Below are 15,204 nucleotides of genomic sequence, written 5' to 3'. Positions count from 1 at the left end.
ACTTTAAAAACCTAACAACTACTATATTTCTTCTTAAAATTGGTTAATCTACCAACTACTTCTAGACTGTAAACTTTTTTATAAAGTAATTTTTTCCTAGCATAACTTTTTTTTGGAAAATCTTCTATCTCTGTTACATTCTCTGAATTAAAAACTTCTTTTATCCTGTCTTTATTCATTTCCTTCCTAGTACTATTTCTCAGTTGTTAACAGACTTTATGGTCCCCTTCATTTCTTTTTTGCTTATGCCTTTCCATAATGCCAGAATTTATTGAATAGCAGTCAATGCACGTGCGATGTCAATTTCTTTGGCACTCATTTCCCAAGCACTGCTGATTTCACTTGATATCCAGCTCCTTTCCGCTTTAAAAATCTTGTCTGGTCCTTTACATATCACTAGATTTAACTGTGAAAACTGAATGTATTTTTTTTCAATGATAAAATCACCCCCTTCCTTCCCATGAAAGAATTTTCTACTCATCCTTATCCACTGTGGAGAAGTGTTTACTCATTATTTTGTCAATAGATTGGCTGATGGCATCTTTGAGGAGCTATAGCTATTATGTACCTGGCTAAAAGAGAAAACTCCAGAGATTTTATTATAAACTCTGAATATGGAGCCGCAGGACTGCAGAGAAACTTAACAGTGATTTCACAATTGGGATGACCTTAAACTCAATTGCATAGAGAAAAGTTGTTCTGAAATATAAAGGGTGGAATTATCTTGACCTGCTTATTTGCTTTGAGATCAAAAGAAACCTGTGTCTTGTGAAATAAAGGATGGATTAGGGTGTCCTTTCCTTGTCAAGAACCTTCCTTTTTTTTTTTTTTCTTTTTGCCAGCCCTGGGATTGGACTCAGGGCCTGAACACTGTCCCTGGCTTCTTTGTGCTCAAGGCTAGCACTCTACCACTTGAGCCACAGTGCCACTTCCAGCTTTTTCTGTGTATGTGGTGCTGAGGAATCGAAGCCAGGGCTTTGTGCATGCAAAGCAAGCACTCTACCACTAAGCCACATTCCCAGCCCTGTCAAGAACCTTTCTAGAGCACAAAGTCACTCTGACTAACTTGGCACTGTTGAAGGGACCCACTCACTATCTACATGCCCTTCACAATAAAGTTCTTCTTTTAAAATAGGCAAAGATGAGATGCTTGTGGTAAAGTATATTTGCATAGGTTACATACATAAAGAATAGAAACAAGTTCACAGATCAATGTTAAGGCTGGTATCACTTTCTTTCTCACTTCCCATGAAAAGAGATATTTAACTTTGCTTGTAGAATGATGACTTTGGTTTTGGGTCCACAGACACAAATCCTATAAAATGTATGTTGATTTTGACACATGGACAAATGTAAGGACAGCCGTGTCTTAATTTGGAAACAGCAGTTACAGTCACTACATTGATTGTCACTTGAGGCACACATTCTCAAGTCTCTTGACACACAATTGCAAGGCTACATATTTTGGAAAAATTCCAAACTCTGTGAGTTCCAATTCTTCTTCAATTCAGCCTAAGCCCACACAGCTGCCATACAACTGGGTAGGGAAAAGCACATCAATAAATATGAGAATCAGCATTACCTTCATTCTTTGCACTAATCACAAAGACAACCATCTTAGATGCCTATAGTTTCCTCTTAAGAGTTTCTTGGAGCCCAGGGGGCATTGAGAAGTGTAAGTAATGTCATATTTTCATATTGTAATCTTTCAGCCTGCTTTTCCTCAATTGTTGTAGATTAAGACCTGAAAATAATTGGTAATCAATGTTACATCAAAATTATATAGTTATATTGGTATGTCTCCTGATAACCTTTGACTTTAATTACTTTAAGACAAGAATTATGTTTGTTGTTGTTGCTGGAGATTGAATCTAGGACTCTTCACATGATAAGCAAGTGTTCTGTTAATAATACATGTCCATAGCCCTCTTTAATTCCTCTTTGAGTCTTGAAGCATAAGTACTATGGTCTAGATAATTGTCTCCCACAGGCTTCTGTGTTAAAGTTTTGTCCTCAGACCCATGTTGCTATTGAGAGCTCTTGAAAACTTTAAGATGTGAGAGCTATTAGGGAGAAGTTAGGTAATGGAGGCAGGCCCTTAAAGGGGATATTGACAATGGTGGACCATTATTCTCTTTTCTGCTTCCTGGTCCTTCCTCTGATTTCTCTGCCACATACTGTTAACATGGGATGTGATCTTGCCATAACCTCAGAAGCAACTAGGTCAATTGACTATGGTCTGAAACTTTCAAAAGTGTGAGTCAAATGAACTTTTCTACTTTTTAACTTGATTATCTCAAGTATTTGTTGCAGTGGCTGAAAGCTAATTAACAATAAAAACTGGGGCTGGGAATATGGCTTAGTGGCAAAAGTGCTTGCCTTGTATACATGAAGCCCTGGGTTCGATTCCTCAGCACCACATATACAGAAAGCGGCCAGAAGTGGTGCTGTGGCTCAAGTGGCAAAGTGCTAGCCTTAAGCAAAAAGAAGCCAGGGACAGTGCTCAGGCCCTGAGTTCAAGGCCTAGGAATGGCAAAAAAAATTAAACAAACAAACACAAAACAACAAAAACTCTGCTCCGGTTTCAAATAAATCTAAAAAAGTATACTAGATCATTTAGCATCATTGTGAATGGAATGTTTCATTTTTACTTTTTTCCAGTATTGAGGGTTGAACTCAGAGCCTTGTATTTGCTTGGCTTGCTTGCTTGGCTGATATCTACCACTTGAAGCACACCTCCAGCCTGGCTTTATGCTGGTTATTTGGGAGAAGGAGTCACATAGTCTTTTCTGTCTGGGCTAGTTTCAAACTATGATCCTCTGAGTAGTAGACTCTTGAGTTGCTAGTATTATAGATGTGAGTCACTGGGCCTGGCTGATCTTTTGAACTAAAAAATTCTATGGTATACAACTGATAAAGGCCTCATATCTAAAATATATGGAGAACTAAAAAAAAGTAAATTCCTCCAAAACAAAACCTCAAAGAACCAACAGCCCCCTCAACAAGTGGGCTAAAGAATTAAAAAGAGACTTCTCTGATGAGGAAATGAGAATGGCCAAGAGACATATGAAAAAGTGCTCTACATCACTGGCCATAAAAGAAATGCAAATCAAAACAATATTGAGATTCCATCTCACTCCAGTAAGAATGTCCTATATCAAGAAAACTAACAATGACAAATGTTTGAGAGGATGTGGCCAAAAGGGAACCCTACTTCATTGTTGGGGGGAATGTAAGCTGGTTCAGCCACTCTGGCAAGCGGTATGGAGATTCTTCAGAAGGCTCCCCTATGACCCAGCAGCCCCACTTTTGGGCATCTACCCAAAAGACCACAAACAAGAACACACTAAAGCCACCAGCACAACACTGTTCATCGCAGCACAATTTGTCATAGCTCGAATTTGGACCCAACCCAAATGCCCCTCAGTAGACGAATGGATCAGGAAAATGTGGTACATATACACAATGGAATTTGATGCCTCTATCAGAAAAAATGACATTGCCCCATTTGAAAGGAAATGGAAGGACTTGGAAAAAATTATACTAAGTGAAGTGAGCCAGATCCAAAGAAACATGGACTCTATTGTCTCCCTCACAGGGAATAATTAGCACAGGTTTAGGCTAGTCACAGCAGAGGATCACAAGAGCCCAATAGCTATACCCTTATGAGCACAAAAGATGATGCTAAGTGAAATGAACTCCATGTTATGGAAACGACTGTTATATCACTGTTGTAATTACTTTCATCATGCGATATGAAACTGTAGCTTCTATTATTGATGATCCCATTGTATGCCCTTCCTGTGGTCGCACCTTCACTATCTCTGTATCTTATCTGAGTATATTGGAAACCATGTATACAGGTATTAGAACTAAGAAACTGTAAGGAAATACCAAAATCGAGAGACACAGGGTAAAAAAGACAAACGATTACCAAAGCAATACTTGCAAAACTGTTTAGTGTAAATCTACTAAACAACTCATGGGGGGAAAGGGAAAGGGGGAGGGGGGATGAGGGAGGAGGTAACAGTACAAGAAATGTATCCAATGCCTAAAGTATGAAACTTTAACCGCTCTGTATATCAGTTTGACAATAAAAAAAATTCCATGGTAGTATCTAATAATGAAGAAAATTCTATTTGACAATTTCCTATGTAGCGACATTTTACTTCCGCAGTAGGATAATACTAAAACTTTTCTTTGTTGCCAATGCTCAATTTACAAAATAATGTGTTATTCAAGGAATTACTCTTAACTTAATAACTATTATGATAACATTTGTTTGGAAAGACTTTCTCCAAGATTCCTGCCAATTTAGCTGATCAATGAATAGGAAATTAAATGTTGAAATACTTGGTGATACTTTTGTAAATGGTAAAACTCATTACAAATAATGGTTTGTGTAGTTTTTTACATAAGTACTACAATTTAGAATAAATGATTGCCCTGAAAAGCAATTGTTTGAATATAAATAATTATTTTGTGGCTAATATTCATAATGTTTACATTTTCTGTGTGAATCTGTTTTTCCATATATATGTAACCATAAGTATGTATATATCCATAAGCACTTTATCCATTTGTAAATTAAATGAGTACAATTTCTCTTCCTTAAACACCTCATTGGGTCTTCTCAAAAGAATATTGTAACTCAACAAAATCATTAATTTTGTGGTCTTTTTGCTAACTAATTGTGTAGCATATTTGTGATGTAATATAAGTCAGCGTTCAGTAGAGATAGCTGCATATCCTTATTTATAGTACCATTCACAATAGTCAATTATGAAACCAGTCTATATGTCCATTAATTGATTACATACAATCCTAGATAGCCTTATGCACTATATATACATATATATGCAGATTATTATTAAGCCATAAAAAGAGTGAAGTTATGTCATTTGTATAAACATAGAGAGAACTGGAGATGATGTTAAGGGGACTAAGGTAAACTCAGAAAGACAAATATCACACACACAAAAAAATCACCAAAGTTGCAGGAGAACTGCTAGGGACTAGGAAGGTACAGTTCAATTCTTAAAGATGAAGCAACTCATCAGATATCATTCTGGTAGTAAATGGTGGATCTGAGATTCAAACCTATCTGAATGGAAAACATGTTCAGCCACATTGTTCTTTAATATCAACTAGAATACTGTTCTGTAACATCTATATACATGATTTCTTTGTAGAATATATAAAATTCTTCTAAATCTATACCCCTAATATATGAATGTACTAGCAATTCAAACTTAACCCCAAGTACAAAAATTTCCCAGATAACTATATCTATTTATATCTATATGTCCATATATTTTTGTCAGATATGGTCAAATACCAAGGAAATGTTTACAGAGTAACATTTCTAGTAGATATTTGAGGCTGTGTGGTTTTCTTTACAAATAAAGTGCACAGGAAGAAAGCATTAGGATTTTCATATGTATCATCTTTGCTCCTCAGTTTTTAGATATGCTCTTCCTGTTTTGGAAAGTGTTCAAAAATTTTTCTTGATTTTCTCAGTGACAGCACAAGCTGTTCTCTGGAAGAGTGGGCTTGGTAAGTTTATGAACACTGAATCTTGTAGGTGATGAATTTCCCCTTTGCTCTGGAACTAAAAATGTAAGATGGAAATTTTTCTATCACTTCACAGGATACTGTGGCTCATATTCCCCTAACTCATCTTACCCTGGCCCATTTCATTTATGAGATAATTAAAAAACTTTCCTTCTAGTATATGGATTTTGCTTAGTAGTCTTAAGTCTTTTAGAGAAAAACATGAGCTATGATCCAATCAATAGTTTCTTTTGTTCTTGAACTCTACTCTGTAGGTCTATTTCTAAAACTTAGCAAAATCTTAATAGCATAAAATGAAAATGTCACCATGAATAAGGAGTCACAGGAGCAAGCTGTTGGATTCCTGGAAGATAAACTGTAAATATTTTTTTGTTCTTATTCAATCCACAGGGTAATTTGTACCAACTGTATTTCACAGTGGTTAAGAGTCTGAACTTCATCTAAGGCTGACCCACTTCATTCCCTGCTATTGCAAAAACTGAAAGACTTCAGGAAAGTTATTTTTTCTTTCTTAGTGTTCACATCTTCATCAGCAGAATGGGCTAATCAGAAGACCTGCTTGCCATGGTTGCTCAGAGACTGAAATAATCACACAAAATACTTGCCATTTGGTACCTTTAAGCATATTAGCATCAGTGCTGTAGCAATGTATAGTTTAGCTAGTTAGGTCAGAAATATTTTACATACCCTATCAATGGTAGGCCTTAACTTCCTTTATTGTGCTAAGAACACACAGCATGAGATCCACTTAGTAACAGTTTCCAAGTGTACAGTACAGTACCACCAATGTCTTGAGCCTTTTCATCTTGAATAACTGAAACTTTTTATAACAGTTGAACAGCAGCTTACTATTTCCATCCTGTCCAAGGCCTTGGCATGAGAATTACAAAAGTAATAATAAGTGAGGTTTCAGAGAAATTGAAGCATTTTTGTAAGTTGTCAATAGGAACAGAAAAGGTGCAACACTATGAAAAACAGTATGGTATCTTCTCAAATTAAAAATAGAGTTACCTTGCAGACCAACGATTGCCTCTCTGTCTAAAAGAAGTAAGATTGTATTGAACAATGTGCTTCTTTCTCAGAAACTCTACAGAAACCTTAGTCCATAGTTAGCAACCAAGAGACACATGGCAATGATTAGTTTTCATGCATTTTTCAGGTATGTACTAGCTCATTATGATAAGGACATTCATTATAATGTTCATTCACCTAACAAATATGTATTGAATAGTTACTAAATGCAGTATTTTCCCAAGTTTGAGGGTTATATTCCTGAACATAATAAAGTTCCCATGCTCCTGAAATTTATATGCCAATGAGAAACAGGAAACAAGGAAACAAGAAATGTGTCCGATAAAAGTAAATTATATGGAGAGCGGTAATACAGAGATAGTGAACAGAAGACAAGTAGGGTAGAGGACAGGGAGCATTTTATATGATAGGATGTAATTTTAAGTGGAGAGACCTAAGGGCAATCAATTCATCTAGTACGCAGTGAAAAAAAAAAAGAGTAAAGATGCTGAGCCTGGAGAACGATCGCAGGAAGCTCTTGTGGAAGGAGTCATTTAGGATCATGTCAGAGATGGGGTATCAGGGATGAGGGGAGGAATCAATATGACATTTGAGCTTTATTCCATTCAAGGTGGAAGACCAAATGGAGGGTTTGGGATAGAGGCACATGAAGAGGGAGTTTACATTCTTGGCTCTGTTGTAATCGCAAGTTTAGAACAGAGATCATGTATTGAGGACTGCAGTAGAGAAAGCAGTTAAGAGACTGTGAAAATAGTTGGACAGGTGATGAGGCCTTGGGTAGAAATGGCGGTGGGGAGATGGTGTGAAATAACCAATGATGACTTGACAGAAAGCAGTTTTTGTTCTTGAGCAAGTGAAAGAACAGAATTCCATTTACTCTAGTGAGGAAAAATAGGGAAGAGTTAATTTCAGATGAATTAACACAGGTATTTACCAGACTTTGAAATCTAATACTTGAAACTCCCTACTAATTTACCTCTCAAATCAACAGACCTCATGTTGTGATATTAGAAACACTCTGCTTAACCATAGGAATGGAATAAGAAATCAGTGGTTGGATTCATGAAATTGAGCAGGATGAGATCAAGGCTGAAGCCAAGAAATTTGTAGATATTAGCACATATATGGAATTTTTGTTTGGGGATGCAGGAGACAGGGAATGAGACTGTGTGAAAAAGAATGTTTTTGAAGCCAGGGCCTAAACTACTCCAAAATCTCGCTGTCAGGTCTTCCTGGAGCTCCCTACCAACTGTATGTGGGCTGAGTATGATATAAGGAGGAAATTGACCATGTTTGGTCAATATCCAGTTCTTTCAAACAATAAATAACAGTGCTGCTTTTGAGTAAATGGTACAGAGGAGTCAGGTTATGCAATAGGCTTTATAGCACTAAGAACTACTAAAACCCCAGCACTCCATTCCCAGCAGCCATCATCTCTAAAAATACAAGTGGTTCTGATTTACACAGGCTCCAAAGAATAAACAATATTCCTTAGAAAAATGTTGTAACAGAAAACATTGTGCTAATTTAATATATTTCAGCGTGGAAAAAGGAAAAAAGAAAAAAAGAAAAGCCCTGAAGTGCTCCACTTCAGTGGTTGAATGTGTTAAACTAGTACATTGCTGTTGTCCAAGATTTTCCATTACTCGGAAGTTGTCAAAAAGATGGCGATGAAATAAAACATGAACAGGCTTTCTGAGGTACCAAAACTCATATAAGTGATATCCACAAAATATGAATTTATTTATTCCTCACATGAGGTAGAAACTACTATAATGTCCATTTTAAAGATGAGGAATGTGGGCCGGCAAGATCACAGCTTAGGACGAAAGCATCCTTGTTTATTGCAGCACTATTCATAGTAGCCCAGATGTCCTAAAACAATAATTGGATCAAAAATGTATGTTTGTGTGTTGTGTGTGTGTGTGTGTGTGATATACACACAGCTTAGTTACACAGCTTAGTTATCAGAAAAAATGAAATTATGTCATTTTTCAGGAAATGGATGGATCTGGAGAATATTTTGAGTGAAATAGTTGAGTGAAAGAGGGGCTATATTTTCTCTCATATATAAAATGGACAAAATATAAACATACATGTAAACACAGAGTCACAAACACACACATATATAATATATGATCAAACATAGTAGTTATGATTACATAAGAATAAGATTTCATAGTGGAACTCATTTGAACAATTAATGCACAGTTTAATAAAAAGAATATTAGGTAGTGGAGAGGTGTCTTGACTAAGGGTATGGGGCAAGGAGAATGAAAAGAGTAAATGTGGGAGAGTACAGTCATAAAGCTCAGTGTACCTATATGAAAATGGAACTTGGAAACTTGAGGATACTGATGGGAAACAGGATATGTGGGGTAGGGGAGAAGGATGGAAAGGTAACTCTGGTAAAGATGCATTGTATACATACATGGACATATTAAACTGAAGCCTCCTTTGACAGTTATTTGAACATAATAATCATAAAGAAGAAACTCAGCAATAAGGCTGCACAGGGTTCATTTTTGGCATTCTGTCATTTGGCCCTACAACAGAGCCATGAAATTTCATATTTGCAACTAGAAACAGCCAAATTACTCTTGGGACTAACAGAATTTATCTTATTAACATTGCTATTTGATGTTGTTCTAAAAGTTTCAAAAGGCTGTTAAAATATAATCTAGAAATAAAGGTACAAGGGCTGTGAATGTGGCTTAGTGATAGAGTGCTTGCCTCACATACATGAAGCCCTGGGTCCCATTCCTCAGCATCGCATAAATAGAAAAAGCCAGAAGTGGCGCTGTGGCTCAAGAGATAGAGTGCTAGCCTTGGGCAAAAAGAAGCCAGGGACAGTACTCAAACCCTGAGTCCGAGCCTCAGGACTGGCAAAAAAAAAAAAAAAAAAAAAAAAAAGAAATAATAAAGGTACAAATATAGAAGATATTTAGTCATCACAATTTACACATGATGAACTCCAAACAATCCATTTGAAAGCTGTTATAATTAATAAAAGATTACTGGGCAAAATTAGAGAGCATTTGCTTATACCACCAAAGAGGAAATATATTTTAAAAGAAATTTCTTCATAATATTATCAAGAACATAAGATATCTAGAATAAATTTAGTAAAATAGGTTAGATCTTTAAATAAAATTGTGAATTTTTAATGAAATATATAAAATTAAAGCTTCAGTAAGTAAATGTAATATATTTTGAATAAGATGCTAATATTTATTATGTAATTTTTTAAATTAGAATACAAGCACCAACGCAATTCCAATAGTAAAAACACCACAGATAATGTTTTCAGTCTTTATCAAATGTTTGAAATTTTATTCTGACATAACCAAAATGTTAGCAATGGTTATATCTCAGGAGTGGGATCATTTGAAAAAGTGAAAGTGAATTTCTGTGTTTTTAGTCTTATATTTCACGAATATTTCTATGCTTTACATGCTTATAATTTAAGAGCAATTTGGCAAAAATACATAAGATCATTAAAGGGAAGGAGTACCTTCCCTCTCTTGTATTTTAAGACTAATGGCATAGACACACACAGACAAGCTGATAAAATTAAAATGATTTTCCTAAATTCACTTTATTTCATATTTAAGATTAGTTTTATGTGCTAAAGCTCTGGTAACTCAATAAAGGAATGAATCAATACTCTAATATACTGTGCTGGTATGAGCGCTTGATAAGGTACAACAAAATACATCAATTTAGTTTCTCAATTCATTCTGTGCTTCCATATGAAATTCAGAATGACTGAAAAGTATAGAGTTAAAGAAGATCAATCTGAAACCTTAACAAGATTTTGAACTGAAGAGAATTTTGTCAGCCTAAGCGTTTTATGAGGATAGCCATAAAAGTAAAAGATAAACAGAGATGACCAAAAGTATCTCTTAATGCCCTTTGAAAATATCCAAGTAGGAATAATTAGACATATTTCTTAATTAACTTTAATGTCTGGAATTTTCCTACATGGCCTTGAAATATATTATCTCAGGGGACAGAGATAGGACCAATGATTGCTTGTAAGAAACAGGAGGACAACATCATATACCACATACAGCCATTGCTCTGCTAAGAAAAAACAAACACAAGGCTTCAAATACAAACAGACTTACAAGCATTTTAAATGTTCAAGTACTCTGTATTTTAAAGTTTCAAAGAATGAGAAGAACACGTTGAGCAGGTAAGGGTACAAACATCACCATGGCAGGCTAGATCTTTGATTGACAAGTACATCTGACAAGATTTTGTGGGTTCTCAGACATGTTGGAACAATAATAAATTTTCCTGTGACCTCATTTGTTACATAGTCAAACTACAGATCTATGTTTCAAACAGAAAAAATAAGTCATACTTTTAAGTCGCCTGGATTATTTTCCCTTCCTTTCTTTCCCCTCCCTATCTCTCCCCTCCCCTTCTCTCTTCTCTTTCACCCTTTCCTCCCTCTAGCGGTTCTCTTTCCTTCTACCTTTCCTTCTTCTCTCTTCTCCCCTTTCTAAGAAGAAGTTTTTCTCCTAACTGTAAGAGTTAGAAGATAAATAAACACATCTGGCTAAAATTCAAAGGTATTAAAAACTATTCTCATATGCATTCTCATTCTCCTAAATCTGATGGGCTATGAAGCAGACAATTAAATGTACTCAAAGGACAACTTTTCATTAAAAGTTATTTCAACAGTACCCATGGAATTAAAGGCACATGACTCAGGGCTCATTTTAAAAAAAGATCTAATTTCCTCCATTAAAAACAGTTGTACTGGCAAAAAAATTTTCCTTTTCACATGTTCTTAATATGACTGAACATTAGGAATCACTTCTTTAAAAAAACTGTGGTGTTTTCTCAATAGCTTTCATATGAAAGCAATGTCTGAACGAAGAATAAAAAATTAAATTTGGTAATAATTAAATATAACATTAAAGGTATTTTTACTCTAGTTTTTCAACTCACTAAGCATTTTCTTTGAATAATTGATACTTTTCCCTTAAAATTTGTATCTTAATACAATTGTGTAGAATGTCTTTAATATTCAGAAGATTAAAAAAGTGTTCAAGGACTCTTACCCCTCTCTTATCAGACCTGACTCCTTGGTCATTGGTTTATTCCATTCTGGGTCAAGTACAAGTTTCAAATGTCATCACTGACATTGTTATTTGTGCCAGACATCCTCCACTCGGGCTGTTTTTCTTGCTTACTGCAATATTGATCATATTCTACAGTTTATAATGAAAAACATGATTACATACATCAGAAAAGTAGTCAATAGAAACAGACCTAGGTGTAACCAAGATAATAAAAATAGCAGTAAACATCAAAGATGCAATAGTAGGTATGTTCAAATATTTAAAGGAAAATATGAGCATAATGAAGAAATAAATGAGAAGTATTTGAAAAACAAGCATGATTTTCATCAATGACTAAATTATATTTTTACATATTTGTAAAACAATAGTTATGATTCAATGATTAGATAGTACAGACGAAAAGATAGGGCTGGGAATATGGCCTAGTGGCACGAGAGCCTGCCTTGTATACATGAAGCCTTGGGTTCGAGTCCCCAGCGCCACATACATAGAAAATGGCCAGAAGTGACGCTGTGGCTCAGTGGTAGAGTACTAAGATCAAAAAGAAGCCAGGGACAGTGCTCAGGCCCTGAGTCCAAGGCCCAGGACTGGCAAAAAAAAAAAAAAAAAAGAAGAGATAGGTGATCTTGAAGATCGAGTGATAGAAACAATGTAAACTGAAGGCCAAAAGGAGAAAATAGGACAAAAATAAAAGTTAATTGTCAGTTATTTGTGAGATAATATAAAAAAATAAACTTGGAATTCTGTAAAGAGGGAAAATTTTGTCAAAGTTGTTGAAACTTATAAATTCACAAATGCAAGAAAGCTCAATAAACCCAAGCAGCAAAAACGCAAATAGAACCACACCAAGCACATCGTAATCAAATTACAAGACATCACAAAAAGGAAAAAATATTTTCAGAAAAAAAGAAAACAAGCACAAATGGCCACACACTTGTCATTTTAAGATACAATGGAACAATAGTTTAAAAATGTTGGAAGACAAATCTGTTAGCCTAGACATCTACATTTAAAAAATATATTCATAAAATAAAATCTTTGGGAAATAGGACTAAAAAATTTGAAGGACAGCACATATATACCCAACACAAACATGAAATGAGGTTCTCAGTCAGAATTTGGCGCATGAAACTAATAGAATGAAGAGCACTGGCACTGGTATGTGGGTAAATAAGAAAGTTTACATAAATGTACAAAGGTGTGTTTCACATTTTCGTACATGACTCTAACATACTTTGATTATATAGCCTCCATTACTTCTTGATTTCCTCTGTCTCCTTCTTCTTCCCAAATAGTCTTCCTTTTATTTCATGTCTTCTCTTCAGAATCTAGATTCTGCATATGAGAAAAAAACACATGGTTCTTGTCTTTCTGAGTATGGCTTATTTTCATGTACGGGATGATTTCCAGGTCAATCCTAACAGCCTATGTGGGAACATGGAAAACCCCAAATCCAACCATACTGAATAAACTCAAAAATTGTCAGCCAAATTTCCTTTAAAAACTAAAACTTTTGATGCACCAGAAGCTCTTATGACACTCAACCACATTTAACCTTCCATCAACAAACCCAAGATTTAAGCATTTTTCCCCCACTGTTCCTTCCTATGTCTGAATATAGAAATGCTTATTAATTCATGCATCAAAAATGCGCTGTGAGACCTACTAGTGTTGACCTTCCCTAAGAACTCAACACAAGCTAACGAACTCCTCAAAATGCTCACCTGGAAACATCTTGTTCATCTGCCGGTGGCTGAGACCTATCAACAGAAGACAACTAAACAGAAACCCAAATCTTAATCTGTTGATGAAACTATAATGGACAATTTCTTCCTCAAGGTCATCTGGAGACTTCTTTCATAATTAAAAGAACTAAAGTCATGATGTACCCTAACCAATTTTTTTTTCTAGCAGACCAGATTACCCAAAGCAATTAGGAAGTTATACGTGGTTTGCCAAAGAATTATGAACAAGTTATGCTGCTAAAAATTGTTTTTAGGGAGTGCTAGTCACTCGGCTACATCATCAGCTCAACTCTTTCTCTTTAAGAATACAACCCAAAAGTCTACTGCAAAACTTGTAACCACAATACTATGACTTAAGTTTTGAAGATAGTCTTAGATAACCAGAGAGGAAAAGAACATTATTTGAGTCTTAGTTAACAGGAAAATCAAGCCTGAGAAGCAGAGAATATACTTGCACTGTGGCTGGCTATTTATAAAGGACCACAATTCCTTCCTATGGACCAACTTCCTACAAAATAAACTGCCTTAATTATTGCTTCTTTAAAATTTTTTTTTACACTGCTATGTAGTACCTGACGCAGAAACAATCACATAAGGAAGCATTTATTTGAGATTTAACATGAAATTGTACAAATAAAAGTTTTTATAAACAAATCCACATTGAGTCATAACACATAACAAAGGACAAAGAAAACTAACTGGCAGCTATATACAGTTGGACACAATTGTGTCTTATACACTAGAAAGTCTTTACAAAATAATCAGATCAACAGAAGACCAAATCTTCAATATAGTCCTGTAAGATGGGTTTCTTTAGCATCTCCTGCTTTCTCTAATGCTCTCCTTTAGTATGGCTGGTAATTATTTTTGGTGATTGCCACCTCCTCGGGATGCCTTGCCATAAGTGCTCTGTTGACCACTGTAGTCTGTATATCCCCGTCCAAATCCATAGTTCCCATAGTTATACCCAGTATAATCATATCCATCATAGCCACTATAGTTTTGATCACCACCATGGGCACTACTGTAATTTCCATATCCTTGATCATAATAGTTATTAAATCCTTGGTTCCAGTTTTGGCCCTGACCTCGGCCACGACCCCTAGTACCACCTCTTCCTCCAGCTGCGGCACCCTTCCTCCTTTCTGTTGTTGCTGTTGCTGCCTATACATCTCTTTGGGTTGTGCAACTTTGATCTCACACTTCCCAGAACCAATTTGATGGTATCTGCTTTCTAACAACTTCTTTACTGGCTCCTCATCTGTATATGTGATAAAACAAAACCCTCTTCTCTCATTTGTTTTTGTATCCATGGGAAGTTCAATATTTTCGACCTCTCCAAAAGCTCCAAAATATTCTTTAATTTGTTCTTCAGAAGTATCTGGGCTCAATGCACCTACAAAAACCTTTTTAAGAGGTTCTTTGCCTTTTAAAGCTTTGGCCCTCTTAGGATCTATCAATTTGCCATCCAGTTTGTGTTCTTTCCGTTCCAAAACCTTATCAACACTAACAGCATCTTTGAAAAGTACAAATCCAAATCCTCTTGTTCTTCCAGTGACTGGATCTGTGTTAATTGTGCAGTCTACAAATCGAGACAAATACTCTGTCAGATCTTTCTTGCTCGTATCCCAGCTCAAGCGTCCCATAAACATTTTACCGTCATCCTACTGATTCTTGCTCGCGTTGATTTTGGATCCCTCTGCGAATTCCTCTATGTTGCTATACTCGTTCATGTCCTCCATGGTGGTGGGATGGTG

The 15,204-nt window shown here is 35.7% G+C and overlaps 1 long non-coding RNA gene and 1 pseudogene across 1 annotated transcript; one reads left to right on the top strand and one right to left on the bottom strand.

Annotated features, from left to right (window-relative positions):
* Positions 1 to 937: 937 nt before the first annotated feature.
* On the top strand, positions 938 to 13,525 carry LOC125354230. The gene is made up of 3 exons (XR_007211467.1): positions 938 to 949; positions 1,195 to 1,200; positions 13,113 to 13,525. It is a non-coding gene; the product is annotated as an uncharacterized LOC125354230 (long non-coding RNA).
* A 767-nt stretch (positions 13,526 to 14,292) lies between these two features.
* LOC125354221 lies at positions 14,293 to 15,204 on the bottom strand (annotated as a pseudogene).

This window comes from Perognathus longimembris, chromosome 1 (genome assembly GCF_023159225.1).
Source record: "Perognathus longimembris pacificus isolate PPM17 chromosome 1, ASM2315922v1, whole genome shotgun sequence".
NCBI lineage: Eukaryota > Metazoa > Chordata > Mammalia > Rodentia > Heteromyidae > Perognathus > Perognathus longimembris.
This window is presented reverse-complemented; position numbering and strand designations above follow the sequence as displayed.